Source organism: Mesoplodon mirus (genome assembly GCF_964341445.2).
Source record: "Mesoplodon mirus genome assembly, chromosome: 10".
NCBI lineage: Eukaryota > Metazoa > Chordata > Mammalia > Artiodactyla > Ziphiidae > Mesoplodon > Mesoplodon mirus.
This window is the reverse complement of record NC_138986.1, coordinates 78,106,392-78,119,851: the sequence shown is the minus strand read 5'-3', so window position 1 is coordinate 78,119,851 and position 13,460 is coordinate 78,106,392.

Genomic DNA, 13,460 nt, shown 5'->3' with positions numbered 1-13,460 from the left:
AGATCTGACTAGTAAGAATCTTAAAACCTATGTATTGATATGTCTCCGTAAGGGAATCAAGTGTGTCTAGACTGGCATAAGCATGGCAGCCAGAATCAGCTCAAACCCACTCTAAAAAGGAATTTCAAAAACAAAACAAAGAAACAGGGAAATTCTTTACAATTCCTTCAGGGTCTCTGATGCAACCTGGAATGACCCTATCTACAATGACAGCTGGATGTGGCATAAGGCTGGACACTTGCGACTGAGAGGATTGGTGAGATTGGGTGAGCAAATGCAGACCCTTTAAAGCAATAATGCATGGCACCCATTCCATGGGTCCCAGCTCTCCAGGTTGAAGGGAATATTACTACAGCTATAACATGTACGGGAAACCTAGAGAATGGGCACACTGTGAATACGAAAGGTTTCTAAAACTCAATGAAGAGTCCCTCTCCTGGTGCTCCGGTTTGACTTTCCAACTGCTTTCCTATCAATCTCCCAACTTGGAGAGACAGCCCCTTTAAGCTCCTGGTTCGCACAGGTTGCCAATTTGGCAGAGGATGAAAGGGAAGAGGGAGAACCAATGAGAGAGTAGCTGTTAGGCATTTGGTTGGGCACATGTCACTCTAATTTCCTGGCAGGAAGAAGAATTAACCAAAGTCTCAGCCACCCACCGGGAACCAGTATAGGTCCTGAACCAAAAGTTTGGACTTGCGTTCAGCTCACAAAAAACGAGTTGAAAAATGGAGCTCAGGGGCACAGCAATTCACAAACTGGCAGAGTAATCAAGGCCAACTATCGTCCAAAAATCTGTTGAGGGAAGGCAACGAGGCGGACTTGAAAGCGAGGCAGAATAGCAGGAAACAGATTTCATGAGGTACGTTGGAATCACCTGTAAAGCACAAGAAGAGGGGCACAATTTCGACAATGATGCACTTGGCCAAAAAGGGCGTATGCGTTTTCTCCTGAATATATTCAGGAGAAAACGCATACGCTCTTTTTGGCCAAGCAAGCAAGCGGGCAATGCAAATCTGCACTACAAAGAAGTATCACTTCCCACCGGTCAAAAGGGACATCCACAAAATGTGTAAAAACCAGAAAGGAAAGGCAGGCCCTGGAGAACAGGGAGCCTTGTTATGCTGATGGGCGGGATGTAAGTTGCCAACTGCCTCACTGTAGGAGTGCATTGTGTTCCCTAAAACAAGTAAACAACAGAGCTACAGAGCCAAGGGCACTTCCAGTCTAGGGAATATACCTTGGGAAAACTGAAAATCCATAAGACAGAGCCAGCCCCAAATTGAGGGCTGCACTGCTTACAGGAACCTCAACCTGGGTACACCTGAAATATCCCAGGAAATATAAAAATGGTTCCAAACATTGTGGAACTTACGTACGATGGAATATCCCTCAGCCATGAAATCAATGTCATAAGACCAGTAGCAGCAAAATGAGTGGATTCAGGTACGATGATTCTAAGTGAACGAAGTCACACAGGAAAAGAAACTTATCATAAGATATCACTTAGGAAGATCCTGTAAACATGGCTACACACGAACTGAGTTAGGCAAGAGAACAGAGTCTCACATTTAGAAAACACTCCTATGCCTGCTTAAGGGGGAAGGAGAGGGGGGGTGATGAATCAAACCAGAGTTTGATATAAGCACAGGTACCGTTCCAAAAACCAACTATGGAATAGACAAGACCTACACCTTCCTCAGTGAAAGGGACTCAAAACCCCATATTTCCCGCAGAGGAATAGATCTGACTAGTAAGAATCTTAAAACCTATGTATTGATATGTCTCCGTAAGGGAATCAAGTGTGTCTAGACTGGCATAAACATGGCAGCGAGAATCAGCTCAAACCCACTCTAAAAAGGAATTTCAAAAACAAAACAAAGAAACAGGGAAATTCTTTACAATTCCTTCAGGGTCTCTGATGCAACCTGGAATGACCCTATCTACAATGACAGCTGGATGTGGCATAAGGCTGGACACTTGCGACTGAGAGGATTGGTGAGATTGGGTGAGCAAATGCAGACCCTTTAAAGCAATAATGCATGGCACCCATTCCATGGGTCCCAGCTCTCCAGGTTGAAGGGAATATTACTACAGCTATAACATGTACGGGAAACCTAGAGAATGGACACACTGTGAATACGAAAGGTTTCTAAAACTCAACGAAGAGTCCCTCTCCTGGTGCTCCGGTTTGACTTTCCAACTGCTTTCCTATCAATCTCCCAACTTGGAGAGACAGCCCCTTTAAGCTCCTGGTTCGCACAGGTTGCCAATTTGGCAGAGGATGAAAGGGAAGAGGGAGAACCAATGAGAGAGTAGCTGTTAGGCATTTGGTTGGGCACATGTCACTCTAATTTCCTGGCAGGAAGAAGAATTAACCAAAGTCTCAGCCACCCACCGGGAACCAGTATAGGTCCTGAACCAAAAGTTTGGACTTGCGTTCAGCTCACAAAAAACGAGTTGAAAAATGGAGCTCAGGGGCACAGCAATTCACAAACTGGCAGAGTAATCAAGGCCAACTATCGTCCAAAAACCTGTTGAGGGAAGGCAACGAGGCGGACTTGAAAGCGAGGCAGAATAGCAGGAAACAGATTTCAAGAGGTACGTTGGAATCGCCTGTAAAGCACAGGAAGAGGGGCACAACTTCGACAATGATGCACTTGGCCAAAAAGGGCGTATGCGTTTTCTCCTGAATATATTCAGGAGAAAACGCATACGCCCTTTTTGGCCAAGCAAGCAAGCGGGCAATGCAAATCTGCACTACAAAGAAGTATCACTTCCCACCGGTCAAAAGGGACATCCACAAAATGTGTAAAAACCAGAAAGGAAAGGCAGGCCCTGGAGAACAGGGAGCCTTGTTATGCTGATGGGCGGGATGTAAGTTGCCAACTGCCTCACTGGAGGAGTGCATTGTGTTCCCTAAAACAAGTAAACAACAGAGCTACAGAGCCAAGGGCACTTCCAGTCTAGGGAATATACCTTGGGAAAACTGAAAATCCATAAGACAGAGCCAGCCCCAAATTGAGGGCTGCACTGCTTACAGGAACCTCAACCTGGGTACACCTGAAATATCCCAGGAAATATAAAAATGGTTCCAAACATTGTGGAACTTATGTACGATGGAATATCCCTCAGCCATGAAATCAATGTCCTAAGACCAGTAGCAGCAAAATGAGTGGATTCAGGTACGATGATTCTAAGTGAAAGAAGTCACACAGGAAAAGAAACTTATCATAAGATATCACTTAGGAAGATCCTGTAAACATGGCTACACATGAACTGAGTTAGGCAAGAGAACAGAGTCTCACATTTAGAAAACACTCCTATGCCTGCTTAAGGGGGAAGGAGAGGGGGGGTGATGCATCAAACCAGAGTTTGATATAAGCACAGGTACCGTTCCAAAAACCAACTATGGAATAGACAAGACCTACACCTTCCTCAGTGAAAGGGACTCAAAACCCCATATTTCCCGCAGAGGAATAGATCTGACTAGTAAGAATCTTAAAACCTATGTATTGATATGTCTCCGTAAGGGAATCAAGTGTGTCTAGACTGGCATAAACATGGCAGCGAGAATCAGCTCAAACCCACTCTAAAAAGGAATTTCAAAAACAAAACAAAGAAACAGGGAAATTCTTTACAATTCCTTCAGGGTCTCTGATGCAACCTGGAATGACCCTATCTACAATGACAGCTGGATGTGGCATAAGGCTGGACACTTGCGACTGAGAGGATTGGTGAGATTGGGTGAGCAAATGCAGACCCTTTAAAGCAATAATGCATGGCACCCATTCCATGGGTCCCAGCTCTCCAGGTTGAAGGGAATATTACTACAGCTATAACATGTACGGGAAACCTAGAGAATGGACACACTGTGAATACGAAAGGTTTCTAAAACTCAACGAAGAGTCCCTCTCCTGGTGCTCCGGTTTGACTTTCCAACTGCTTTCCTATCAATCTCCCAACTTGGAGAGACAGCCCCTTTAAGCTCCTGGTTCGCACAGGTTGCCAATTTGGCAGAGGATGAAAGGGAAGAGGGAGAACCAATGAGAGAGTAGCTGTTAGGCATTTGGTTGGGCACATGTCACTCTAATTTCCTGGCAGGAAGAAGAATTAACCAAAGTCTCAGCCACCCACCGGGAACCAGTATAGGTCCTGAACCAAAAGTTTGGACTTGCGTTCAGCTCACAAAAAACGAGTTGAAAAATGGAGCTCAGGGGCACAGCAATTCACAAACTGGCAGAGTAATCAAGGCCAACTATCGTCCAAAAACCTGTTGAGGGAAGGCAACGAGGCGGACTTGAAAGCGAGGCAGAATAGCAGGAAACAGATTTCAAGAGGTACGTTGGAATCGCCTGTAAAGCACAGGAAGAGGGGCACAACTTCGACAATGATGCACTTGGCCAAAAAGGGCGTATGCGTTTTCTCCTGAATATATTCAGGAGAAAACGCATACGCCCTTTTTGGCCAAGCAAGCAAGCGGGCAATGCAAATCTGCACTACAAAGAAGTATCACTTCCCACCGGTCAAAAGGGACATCCACAAAATGAGTAAAAACCAGAAAGGCAAGACAGGCCCTGGAGAACAGGGAGCCTTGTTATGCTGATGGGCGGGATGTAAGTTGCCAACTGCCTCACTGGAGGAGTGCATTGTGTTCCCTAAAACAAGTAAACAACAGAGCTACAGAGCCAAGGGCACTTCCAGTCTAGGGAATATACCTTGGGAAAACTGAAAATCCATAAGACAGAGCCAGCCCCAAATTGAGGGCTGCACTGCTTACAGGAACCTCAACCTGGGTACACCTGAAATATCCCAGGAAATATAAAAATGGTTCCAAACATTGTGGAACTTACGTACGATGGAATATCCCTCAGCCATGAAATCAATGTCCTAAGACCAGTAGCAGCAAAATGAGTGGATTCAGGTACGATGATTCTAAGTGAACGAAGTCACACAGGAAAAGAAACTTATCATAAGATATCACTTAGGAAGATCCTGTAAACATGGCTACACACGAACTGAGTTAGGCAAGAGAACAGAGTCTCACATTTAGAAAACACTCCTATGCCTGCTTAAGGGGGAAGGAGAGGGGGGGTGATGAATCAAACCAGAGTTTGATATAAGCACAGGTACCGTTCCAAAAACCAACTATGGAATAGACAAGACCTACACCTTCCTCAGTGAAAGGGACTCAAAACCCCATATTTCCCGCAGAGGAATAGATCTGACTAGTAAGAATCTTAAAACCTATGTATTGATATGTCTCCGTAAGGGAATCAATTGTGTCTAGACTGGCATAAACATGGCAGCGAGAATCAGCTCAAACCCACTCTAAAAAGGAATTTCAAAAACAAAACAAAGAAACAGGGAAATTCTTTACAATTCCTTCAGGGTCTCTGATGCAACCTGGAATGACCCTATCTACAATGACAGCTGGATGTGGCATAAGGCTGGACACTTGGGACTGAGAGGATTGGTGAGATTGGGTGAGCAAATGCAGACCCTTTAAAGCAATAATGCATGGCACCCATTCCATGGGTCCCAGCTCTCCAGGTTGAAGGGAATATTACTACAGCTATAACATGTACGGGAAACCTAGAGAATGGACACACTGTGAATACGAAAGGTTTCTAAAACTCAACGAAGAGTCCCTCTCCTGGTTCTCCGGTTTGACTTTCCAACTGCTTTCCTATCAATCTCCCAACTTGGAGAGACAGCCCCTTTAAGCTCCTGGTTCGCACAGGTTGCCAATTTGGCAGAGGATGAAAGGGAAGAGGGAGAACCAATGAGAGAGTAGCTGTTAGGCATTTGGTTGGGCACATGTCACTCTAATTTCCTGGCAGGAAGAAGAATTAACCAAAGTCTCAGCCACCCACCGGGAACCAGTATAGGTCCTGAACCAAAAGTTTGGACTTGCGTTCAGCTCACAAAAAACGAGTTGAAAAATGGAGCTCAGGGGCACAGCAATTCACAAACTGGCAGAGTAATCAAGGCCAACTATCGTCCAAAAATCTGTTGAGGGAAGGCAACGAGGCGGACTTGAAAGCGAGGCAGAATAGCAGGAAACAGATTTCAAGAGGTACGTTGGAATCGCCTGTAAAGCACAGGAAGAGGGGCACAACTTCGACAATGATGCACTTGGCCAAAAAGGGCGTATGCGTTTTCTCCTGAATATATTCAGGAGAAAACGCATACGCCCTTTTTGGCCAAGCAAGCAAGCGGGCAATGCAAATCTGCACTACAAAGAAGTATCACTTCCCACCGGTCAAAAGGGACATCCACAAAATGAGTAAAAACCAGAAAGGCAAGACAGGCCCTGGAGAACAGGGAGCCTTGTTATGCTGATGGGCGGGATGTAAGTTGCCAACTGCCTCACTGGAGGAGTGCATTGTGTTCCCTAAAACAAGTAAACAACAGAGCTACAGAGCCAAGGGCACTTCCAGTCTAGGGAATATACCTTGGGAAAACTGAAAATCCATAAGACAGAGCCAGCCCCAAATTGAGGGCTGCACTGCTTACAGGAACCTCAACCTGGGTACACCTGAAATATCCCAGGAAATATAAAAATGGTTCCAAACATTGTGGAACTTACGTACGATGGAATATCCCTCAGCCATGAAATCAATGTCCTAAGACCAGTAGCAGCAAAATGAGTGGATTCAGGTACGATGATTCTAAGTGAAAGAAGTCACACAGGAAAAGAAACTTATCATAAGATATCACTTAGGAAGATCCTGTAAACATGGCTACACATGAACTGAGTTAGGCAAGAGAACAGAGTCTCACATTTAGAAAACACTCCTATGCCTGCTTAAGGGGGAAGGAGAGGGGGGGTGATGCATCAAACCAGAGTTTGATATAAGCACAGGTACCGTTCCAAAAACCAACTATGGAATAGACAAGACCTACACCTTCCTCAGTGAAAGGGACTCAAAACCCCATATTTCCCGCAGAGGAATAGATCTGACTAGTAAGAATCTTAAAACCTATGTATTGATATGTCTCCGTAAGGGAATCAAGTGTGTCTAGACTGGCATAAACATGGCAGCGAGAATCAGCTCAAACCCACTCTAAAAAGGAATTTCAAAAACAAAACAAAGAAACAGGGAAATTCTTTACAATTCCTTCAGGGTCTCTGATGCAACCTGGAATGACCCTATCTACAATGACAGCTGGATGTGGCATAAGGCTGGACACTTGGGACTGAGAGGATTGGTGAGATTGGGTGAGCAAATGCAGACCCTTTAAAGCAATAATGCATGGCACCCATTCCATGCGTCCCAGCTCTCCAGGTTGAAGGGAATATTACTACAGCTATAACATGTACGGGAAACCTAGAGAATGGACACACTGTGAATACGAAAGGTTTCTAAAACTCAACGAAGAGTCCCTCTCCTGGTGCTCCGGTTTGACTTTCCAACTGCTTTCCTATCAATCTCCCAACTTGGAGAGACAGCCCCTTTAAGCTCCTGGTTCGCACAGGTTGCCAATTTGGCAGAGGATGAAAGGGAAGAGGGAGAACCAATGAGAGAGTAGCTGTTAGGCATTTGGTTGGGCACATGTCACTCTAATTTCCTGGCAGGAAGAAGAATTAACCAAAGTCTCAGCCACCCACCGGGAACCAGTATAGGTCCTGAACCAAAAGTTTGGACTTGCGTTCAGCTCACAAAAAACGAGTTGAAAAATGGAGCTCAGGGGCACAGCAATTCACAAACTGGCAGAGTAATCAAGGCCAACTATCGTCCAAAAACCTGTTGAGGGAAGGCAACGAGGCGGACTTGAAAGCGAGGCAGAATAGCAGGAAACAGATTTCAAGAGGTACGTTGGAATCGCCTGTAAAGCACAGGAAGAGGGGCACAACTTCGACAATGATGCACTTGGCCAAAAAGGGCGTATGTGTTTTCTCCTGAATATATTCAGGAGAAAACGCATACGCCCTTTTTGGCCAAGCAAGCAAGCGGGCAATGCAAATCTGCACTACAAAGAAGTATCACTTCCAACCGGTCAAAAGGGACATCCACAAAATGTGTAAAAACCAGAAAGGAAAGGCAGGCCCTGGAGAACAGGGAGCCTTGTTATGCTGATGGGCGGGATGTAAGTTGCCAACTGCCTCACTGGAGGAGTGCATTGTGTTCCCTAAAATAAGTAAACAACAGAGCTACAGAGCCAAGGGCACTACCAGTCTAGGGAATATACCTTGGGAAAACTGAAAATCCATAAGACAGAGCCAGCCCCAAATTGAGGGCTGCACTGCTTACAGGAACCTCAACCTGGGTACACCTGAAATATCCCAGGAAATATAAAAATGGTTCCAAACATTGTGGAACTTACGTACGATGGAATATCCCTCAGCCATGAAATCAATGTCCTAAGACCAGTAGCAGCAAAATGAGTGGATTCAGGTACGATGATTCTAAGTGAAAGAAGTCACATAGGAAAAGAAACTTATCATAAGATATCACTTAGGAAGATCCTGTAAACATGGCTACACATGAACTGTGTTAGGCAAGAGAACAGAGTCTCACATTTAGAAAACACTCCTATGCCTGCTTAAGGGGGAAGGAGAGGGGGGGTGATGCATCAAACCAGAGTTTGATATAAGCACAGGTACCGTTCCAAAAACCAACTATGGAATAGACAAGACCTACACCTTCCTCAGTGAAAGGGACTCAAAACCCCATATTTCCCGCAGAGGAATAAATCTGACTAGTAAGAATCTTAAAACCTATGTATTGATATGTCTCCGTAAGGGAATCAAGTGTGTCTAGACTGGCATAAACATGGCAGCGAGAATCAGCTCAAACCCACTCTAAAAAGGAATTTCAAAAACAAAACAAAGAAACAGGGAAATTCTTTACAATTCCTTCAGGGTCTCTGATGCAACCTGGAATGACCCTATCTACAATGACAGCTGGATGTGGCATAAGGCTGGACACTTGGGACTGAGAGGATTGGTGAGATTGGGTGAGCAAATGCAGACCCTTTAAAGCAATAATGCATGGCACCCATTCCATGGGTCCCAGCTCTCCAGGTTGAAGGGAATATTACTACAGCTATAACATGTACGGGAAACCTAGAGAATGGACACACTGTGAATACGAAACGTTTCTAAAACTCAACGAAGAGTCCCTCTCCTGGTTCTCCGGTTTGACTTTCCAACTGCTTTCCTATCAATCTCCCAACTTGGAGAGACAGCCCCTTTAAGCTCCTGGTTCGCACAGGTTGCCAATTTGGCAGAGGATGAAAGGGAAGAGGGAGAACCAATGAGAGAGTAGCTGTTAGGCATTTGGTTGGGCACATGTCACTCTAATTTCCTGGCAGGAAGAAGAATTAACCAAAGTCTCAGCCACCCACCGGGAACCAGTATAGGTCCTGAACCAAAAGTTTGGACTTGCGTTCAGCTCACAAAAAACGAGTTGAAAAATGGAGCTCAGGGGCACAGCAATTCACAAACTGGCAGAGTAATCAAGGCCAACTATCGTCCAAAAATCTGTTGAGGGAAGGCAACGAGGCGGACTTGAAAGCGAGGCAGAATAGCAGGAAACAGATTTCAAGAGGTACGTTGGAATCGCCTGTAAAGCACAGGAAGAGGGGCACAACTTCGACAATGATGCACTTGGCCAAAAAGGGCGTATGCGTTTTCTCCTGAATATATTCAGGAGAAAACGCATACGCCCTTTTTGGCCAAGCAAGCAAGCGGGCAATGCAAATCTGCACTACAAAGAAGTATCACTTCCCACCGGTCAAAAGGGACATCCACAAAATGAGTAAAAACCAGAAAGGCAAGACAGGCCCTGGAGAACAGGGAGCCTTGTTATGCTGATGGGCGGGATGTAAGTTGCCAACTGCCTCACTGGAGGAGTGCATTGTGTTCCCTAAAACAAGTAAACAACAGAGCTACAGAGCCAAGGGCACTTCCAGTCTAGGGAATATACCTTGGGAAAACTGAAAATCCATAAGACAGAGCCAGCCCCAAATTGAGGGCTGCACTGCTTACAGGAACCTCAACCTGGGTACACCTGAAATATCCCAGGAAATATAAAAATGGTTCCAAACATTGTGGAACTTACGTACGATGGAATATCCCTCAGCCATGAAATCAATGTCCTAAGACCAGTAGCAGCAAAATGAGTGGATTCAGGTACGATGATTCTAAGTGAAAGAAGTCACACAGGAAAAGAAACTTATCATAAGATATCACTTAGGAAAATCCTGTAAACATGGCTACACATGAACTGAGTTAGGCAAGAGAACAGAGTCTCACATTTAGAAAACACTCCTATGCCTGCTTAAGGGGGAAGGAGAGGGGGGGTGATGCATCAAACCAGAGTTTGATATAAGCACAGGTACCGTTCCAAAAACCAACTATGGAATAGACAAGACCTACACCTTCCTCAGTGAAAGGGACTCAAAACCCCATATTTCCCGCAGAGGAATAGATCTGACTAGTAAGAATCTTAAAACCTATGTATTGATATGTCTCCGTAAGGGAATCAAGTGTGTCTAGACTGGCATAAACATGGCAGCGAGAATCAGCTCAAACCCACTCTAAAAAGGAATTTCAAAATCAGAACAAAGAAACAGGGAAATTCTTTACAATTCCTTCAGGGTCTCTGATGCAACCTGGAATGACCCTATCTACAATGACAGCTGGATGTGGCATAAGGCTGGACACTTGGGACTGAGAGGATTGGTGAGATTGGGTGAGCAAATGCAGACCCTTTAAAGCAATAATGCATGGCACCCATTCCATGGGTCCCAGCTCTCCAGGTTGAAGGGAATATTACTACAGCTATAACATGTACGGGAAACCTAGAGAATGGACACACTGTGAATACGAAAGGTTTCTAAAACTCAACGAAGAGTCCCTCTCCTGGTGCTCCGGTTTGACTTTCCAACTGCTTTCCTATCAATCTCCCAACTTGGAGAGACAGCCCCTTTAAGCTCCTGGTTCGCACAGGTTGCCAATTTGGCAGAGGATGAAAGGGAAGAGGGAGAACCAATGAGAGAGTAGCTGTTAGGCATTTGGTTGGGCACATGTCACTCTAATTTCCTGGCAGGAAGAAGAATTAACCAAAGTCTCAGCCACCCACCGGGAACCAGTATAGGTCCTGAACCAAAAGTTTGGACTTGCGTTCAGCTCACAAAAAACGAGTTGAAAAATGGAGCTCAGGGGCACAGCAATTCACAAACTGGCAGAGTAATCAAGGCCAACTATCGTCCAAAAATCTGTTGAGGGAAGGCAACGAGGCGCACTTGAAAGCGAGGCAGAATAGCAGGAAACAGATTTCAAGAGGTACGTTGGAATCGCCTGTAAAGCACAGGAAGAGGGGCACAACTTCGACAATGATGCACTTGGCCAAAAAGGGCGTATGCGTTTTCTCCTGAATATATTCAGGAGAAAACGCATACGCCCTTTTTGGCCAAGCAAGCAAGCGGGCAATGCAAATCTGCACTACAAAGAAGTATCACTTCCCACCGGTCAAAAGGGACATCCACAAAATGTGTAAAAACCAGAAAGGCAAGGCAGGCCCTGGAGAACAGGGAGCCTTGTTATGCTGATGGGCGGGATGTAAGTTGCCAACTGCCTCACTGGAGGAGTGCATTGTGTTCCCTAAAACAAGTAAACAACAGAGCTACAGAGCCAAGGGCACTTCCAGTCTAGGGAATATACCTTGGGAAAACTGAAAATCCATAAGACAGAGCCACCCCCAAATTGAGGGCTGCACTGCTTACAGGAACCTCAACCTGGGTACACCTGAAATATCCCAGGAAATATAAAAATGGTTCCAAATATTGTGGAACTTACGTACGATGGAATATCCCTCAGCCATGAAATCAATGTCCTAAGACCAGTAGCAGCAAAATGAGTGGATTCAGGTACGATGATTCTAAGTGAAAGAAGTCACACAGGAAAAGAAACTTATCATAAGATATCACTTAGGAAGATCCTGTAAACATGGCTACACATGAACTGAGTTAGGCAAGAGAACAGAGTCTCACATTTAGAAAACCCTCCTATGCCTGCTTAAGGGGGAAGGAGGGGGGGGTGATGCATCAAACCAGAGTTTGATATAAGCACAGGTACCGTTCCAAAAACCAACTATGGAATAGACAAGACCTACACCTTCCTCAGTGAAAGGGACTCAAAACCCCATATTTCCCGCAGAGGAATAGATCTGACTAGTAAGAATCTTAAAACCTATGTATTGATATGTCTCCGTAAGGGAATCAAGTGTGTCTAGACTGGCATAAACATGGCAGCGAGAATCAGCTCAAACCCACTCTAAAAAGGAATTTCAAAAACAAAACAAAGAAACAGGGAATTTCTTTACAATTCCTTCAGGGTCTCTGATGCAACCTGGAATGACCCTATCTACAATGACAGCTGGATGTGGCATAAGGCTGGACACTTGGGACTGAGAGGATTGGTGAGATTGGGTGAGCAAATGCAGACCCTTTAAAGCAATAATGCATGGCACCCATTCCATGGGTCCCAGCTCTCCAGGTTGAAGGGAATATTACTAAAGCTATAACATGTACGGGAAACCTAGAGAATGGACACACTGTGAATACGAAAGGTTTCTAAAACTCAACGAAGAGTCCCTCTCCTGGTGCTCCGGTTTGACTTTCCAACTGCTTTCCTATCAATCTCCCAACTTGGAGAGACAGCCCCTTTAAGCTCCTGGTTCACACAGGTTGCCAATTTGGCAGAGGATGAAAGGGAAGAGGGAGAACCAATGAGAGAGTAGCTGTTAGGCATTTCGTTGGGCACATGTCACTCTAATTTCCTGGCAGGAAGAAGAATTAACCAAAGTCTCAGCCAGCCACCGGGAACCAGTATAGGTCCTGAACCAAAAGTTTGGACTTGCGTTCAGCTCACAAAAAATGAGTTGAAAAATGGAGCTCAGGGGCACAGCAATTCACAAACTGGCAGAGTAATCAAGGCCAACTATCGTCCAAAAATCTGTTGAGGGAAGGCAACGAGGCGGACTTGAAAGCGAGGCAGAATAGCAGGAAACAGATTTCAAGAGGTACGTTGGAATCGCCTGTAAAGCACAGGAAGAGGGGCACAACTTCGACAATGATGCACTTGGCCAAAAAGGGCGTATGCGTTTTCTCCTGAATATATTCAGGAGAAAACGCATACGCCCTTTTTGGCCAAGCAAGCAAGCGGGCAATGCAAATCTGCACTACAAAGAAGTATCACTTCCCACCGGTCAAAAGGGACATCCACAAAATGTGTAAAAACCAGAAAGGCAAGACAGGCCCTGGAGAACAGGGAGCCTTGTTATGCTGATGGGCGGGATGTAAGTTGCCAACTGCCTCACTGGAGGAGTGCATTGTGTTCCCTAAAACAAGTAAACAACAGAGCTACAGAGCCAAGGGCACTTCCAGTCTAGGGAATATACCTTGGGAAAACTGAAAATCCATAAGACAGAGCCACCCCCAAATTGAGGGCT